We start from the raw sequence: 5,000 nt of genomic DNA, 5'->3' as shown, positions 1-5,000 counted from the left end.
CGATTTGTTTGAATCGTTAGGTCTGTAAATTTTTTGTTTGATCTTATGAAACAAGAAAAAGTTTCGTAAATGAATTTTATTTTATTTTTATTTTTATTTCTATCTTTCCTTTTCTTTTTCCTTTCTTTTCCCGTTTCTTTCCTCTCTCTTTCTACGTTCTCCAAGATCCGGTAGATTTGATTTTAATTTCACCGAAACTCGACAAACTGATTTGTCTAATAAACAACGCGATTATAGAGGAAAAGCGTCGAATGACAAAGTAAAGATGAAAGAAATGGTTGTGCAAAGGAGAGTAGCTTCGTTAGATAACGTCGCATTCGCTTACACGCTTTCTGCTTAGCACTCTTGAGAAAAAAAAAAAAAAAAGAAGAAGAAGAAAAAAAAAGAACAAAAAAAAAAGAAAAAGAAAAAGAAAAAGAAAAAGTAAAAGCTTTAGGCGAACTAGCCCACGTGATATCGACTTTGTCACTGAGCTTCCAAGGTATTCATTTTAATATCTGTGTGTGTGTGTGTGTGTGTGTGTATGTGTGTGTGTACACATATATATATATATATATATATAAAAGAAGTTCAGCTAACGGAAGAGCTACTGGACCGAAAAGGCTCTCTCGTTGTCTCCCTAGCAGATAAACGATTAAAATGCTAATTTTTTCCATGACACGTACGACGAAGCTCTCTAACCCATCACCAACACCATCATTATTACCAACACCATCGTCATCCTCGTTTCACGGATGTCTACCATGCTTTTCTACCTTGTCCTACGAAAAATAAAGTCTTGAAAATTTCTTCTATCTTTTTTACATTTTCTTTTTCTCCCTATCTTCTTTTTTTCTATCTTTTTTTTTTTTCTAGCCTCTTCTCCCTCTTCTCCCTCCGTCTCTCTCTCTCTCTCTCTCTCTCTCTTTCTCTGTATACTTTTTCTTTCTTTTTTCATCTTCTTCTTCTTCTTTTCATTCATAGACATTTAAACGATCGAATATATTGGAAGGGATTAGAAATTTTTCGATCGTACTACGACGTTAACCTATCATCGTTTTCGTAACGACGAACATTTCTTCATTCTATTTCGAAGTTTGTCGGTTTTAGGGAGATATCAGAAAATCTATGAATGCCAAAGATGAGAATATAAGGGACGTATCATAGTAATGGTAATAGTAATAGTGGTAGTAGCAGTTGTAATAGTAGTAGAGTAACAGTTGTTATTGTTGGTATATTGGTATCTCTCTTTCTCTCTCACCCTCCCTCTCTCTCTCTCTCTCTCTCACTTTCTCTCTAGGTTTTATTTTGTTTTGAGGCTGGCATGCAAGCGGGTAACGCTTGAAATCCACTTAATCTGCCCGTTTAACACGCTCTATCACAAATACTGGTTCTATCGAGGCACGCTGGATTTGACCGAAGCAAACTACAACCGATCGGATTAACCATGCCGAGAATAACGAATAATAATTGTCCATGGTGTACCATAGTATCCAACGAGAAAGGTTTAGGTTCCTCGTTTCTCATTTATAAGGGAGTTGGAGGTGGTGGTGGTGGTGGTGGTGTGTGTGTGTATGTGTGTCAGCTGAGAAGGGGGAGAAATGTTAGAAAAAGAAAAGGAAAAAATAACGAACAAACAAAAAAAGGAAGGATAGCTCTGGTTTTTTCTTTCTTTTTTTCTTATTTCTTTCTTTTTATTTTATATATACATATATATATATATTTTTTTTTTTTTTTTTTTTTTTTTTTTTTTTTTTTTTTTTTTTTTTTTTTTTTATACATTCACTCGATTTATAAGGAGACCTTAATTATGATTATTATTTGATAGTTCAATTTTAATTGGACGAACGTTATTGTTGGATCGAATAAAATGTAACTAATGTTGAAAAGCTTGGTCAAAAAGAGATGGACCTTAAAGGTGTAAGCTTGATTCGAAAAAAAGAAAAAAAAAAAAAAAGCTTTTTAATAAAAGAGAGATTTTCAATATTACTTGGGAAACTTTTTGGACCGCTTTGTATAATTAAAAAATAATATATATGTGTATATATGTGTATGTGTGTGTGTGTGTGTGTGTGTGTGTGTGTGCGTGTGTCTATTTATATTGTATATTTTTATAGTAATTTCCGTTTATTGGCGTTTAACTGAACGATAAAAATGCTGACGTCGATATTTGTGATAAAAAAAGAAACAAAAAAAAAAAAAAGAACATAAAAAAAGAAAAAGGAAAAAAACTCCAGTCGTTGCAGATATTAACGAGAAGGTAAAACACGCTTTCTCTCTCTCTCTCTCTCTCTCTCTCTCTCTCTCTCTCTCCCCAATTCCAGAATATAAATTCTTCCTACGTGGAAAATATATATGAGCTTTGGCTTTTATACGTTCCAAAATCAATTTTGGATTAAATCCGATGTTACGCAGTTACACATACGATATACGGCACTGTGCTTTATATTTCACGAAATACACAATGGAATAATAAATAAAAATAAATCCCTTTTTCTCTTAAACAAGGACGTTTCACCTGAGCTAATATTAAATTCGCATGAAATGCGAATCTTTATATTTCTCTCTCTCTCTCTCTCTCTCTCTCTCTCTCTTTCTCTCTTCTCCCCTCTTTCTCCTTCTCTCTCCCTCTCTTTCATTCACTCACTCTTCTCAACTTTGTTCGTCTTTCTATTCCAAGCAAATTTCGTTTTTTAAAACGCTCGTGTACTTTTACTATACTTTTTTAGCTCTTTCTAGTTTCACGTTTGTTTGTCCGGTTACATTTCTCCTTGGTCAAAGAAATCTGAAACGAGTTATTATAGAACATGTGGAGATCCATAGAAAGGATCTCTCTCTCTCTCTCTCTCTCTCTCTCTCTCTCTCTCTCTCTCTCTCTCTCTCTCTCTCTCTCTCTCTCTCTCTCCCTCATTTCATTTATGTATTAAAAAGAAAAAGAAAAATATTTTTTTTAAAATATTGTTATTGAGAAGTTGTATATGTTTTTAGGATTTTTTTTTTTTAATTTTGTTTCGAAACTTTAATTAATGCATAATGGAAAGAGAAAGAAAGAGAGAGAGAGAGAGAGAGAGAGAGAGAGAGAGAGAGAGAGAGAGAGAGAGAGAGAGAGAGAGACGGATCCTAACTATGATTTTCTCAGTTTATCTAAAAAAAAAAAAAAAAAAAAAAAAAAAAAAGAGAGAGAGAAAAAAAAATACGTTCACATATCTATATATATATATATGTAAAACATAGTAATCGTGAAGCCTCATATTTCAATTTTTTATTGTATAAATAAAATTATTTAAGATTGTTGATAATTAAATGATACGATAAAATTAAGGTTTATTAAATGCAAGATAGATAGATAGATAGATAGATAGATAGATAGATAGATAGATAGATAGAATCGATCGGTGTGTCTCGATAGAAACACTCGTCCTCAAAGTTTAATGTGCTTGTGCTAAACAATCCGAGTCCTAATGGACTTGTAAACATTTGTGCGAGAAGAACAAACGGAATGCCGTGCCGCTGTCAATATATGGCCAGCCACAGTGTCATCTATCCGTACCGTTAATTACGTTTGCTAAACTCTGATTGGTGCTTTTCTTTTGATACCTTTTCGATAAGAGCTTTTCTATGACCTAATGTAGATACTTATATACACACCAATATATATATATATATATATATATATATGTGTGTGTGTGTGTGTGCGTGTGCGTGTGCGTGTGCGTGCGTTAGTATATATGTAATTGAAAACATACGATACATATATATTTTTTTATAAGAAAAAATTCTTATCGTACCACTTACAAAAAAAAAAAAAAAAAAAGAAAAAAAAAGGAAAAAAAAAAAAAAAAGAAAGTCAGGGTTATCTTATTTTTTTTCTCTCTCTCTCTTTTTTTTTCCACCGAGAAAGGAAAAAAAAGTATTTCTTTTTAATTATTATTATCGTAATATATTAGGAAGAAAAAAAAAAAAAAAAAAAAAAAAGAAAAACAAATTTCTTTAGATAATTTTTATTTCTTTCCTTTTTTTCTTTTCGTCAGATTAATCATCCTGAACGCGTTAAGAATGATAAATTACAATATGATAATTACGTTAAGATAATTACGATCGTTTATGGCACAAAACAGATCTACAGATAATATACGCGCATAGATAGAGACATTTACATCTGTTTATGAATGAAATTAATGGAATAAGTATAGGAATAAGATAGGTAGGAAAGAGGAGGGTAGGAATAAGAAAAAGTAGCTTCAAGTTTGATATCGTATTTTTGTTTGTTTGTTTTTTTGTTTTTTTTTTGTTTTTTTTTTTCCTTTATTTTTTTCTATTCGATGGCGAAGGGTAAGAAGGGAGAGGGTCTCGAGGGGAAGAAAGAAATGGTGGATGTCGGAGCGATAGGAGCCAACCTTGACTCTCGATGTCAAAGGAATTTATCGACCAATGTATTTACCGAACTCTTTAGCCCTTGACGTCGAACGGATTTATCGGCTGAGATATTTACCAACCCCTCGAGAAACGGCGTGCGAACTCTGCATCCACGTGAATCGTCTCTTCGACTCTTCTCTCTCTCTCTCTCTCTCTCTCTCTCTCTATATATATATATATATATATATATATGTATATATATATATATATATATATATATATATAAATATATATATCTATGTCTATCACTATCTCTGTCTATCTTCTCTTTCTACCCTCTCAACCCCTACCCCCTACTCTTTCTCTTTCCTCACCTTTTCCATATCTTTGGTTCTACACACATAGAAAATAGGTCGACAGATCTCGTAGGAAATGCTTCCGGCTTCGAATACGAATTTCGAATGGTGGTTGGCAACCGGCGAAGAATCTAACTCCTTATACACTTTTGGTCGTTTCATTCTTTTCGAGAAAATAAAATACGACGGTTCGATGCAATGCGATGCAATGAGATGCGATGCGATCTTATCTGATCCAATGCGATGCGATGCGATGCGATGCGATGGGATGCGATGCGATGCGGATGTGGATGCTATCCGATCTGAACT

The 5,000-nt window shown here is 33.1% G+C and overlaps 1 protein-coding gene and 1 long non-coding RNA gene across 5 annotated transcripts in view; both read left to right on the top strand.

The window, feature by feature from the left end:
* LOC124953721 overlaps positions 1-5,000 on the top strand; it is a 208,366-nt gene that overhangs the window by 9,637 nt on the left and 193,729 nt on the right. The gene's annotated exons all lie outside the window — the stretch shown is intronic.
* The window catches only part of LOC124953726, an 11,768-nt gene continuing 8,576 nt past the window's right edge, over positions 1,809-5,000 (top strand). The window contains exon 1 of the long non-coding RNA XR_007102330.1: positions 1,809-2,239. This is a non-coding gene — a long non-coding RNA (uncharacterized LOC124953726). The remainder of the gene's footprint in view (positions 2,240-5,000) is intronic.

Source organism: Vespa velutina, chromosome 13 (genome assembly GCF_912470025.1).
Source record: "Vespa velutina chromosome 13, iVesVel2.1, whole genome shotgun sequence".
In the NCBI taxonomy this organism is placed as follows: Eukaryota; Metazoa; Arthropoda; class Insecta; order Hymenoptera; family Vespidae; genus Vespa; species Vespa velutina.
The sequence above is the reverse complement of the archived record's forward strand: the minus strand, read 5'-3'. Positions and strand labels throughout refer to the sequence as shown.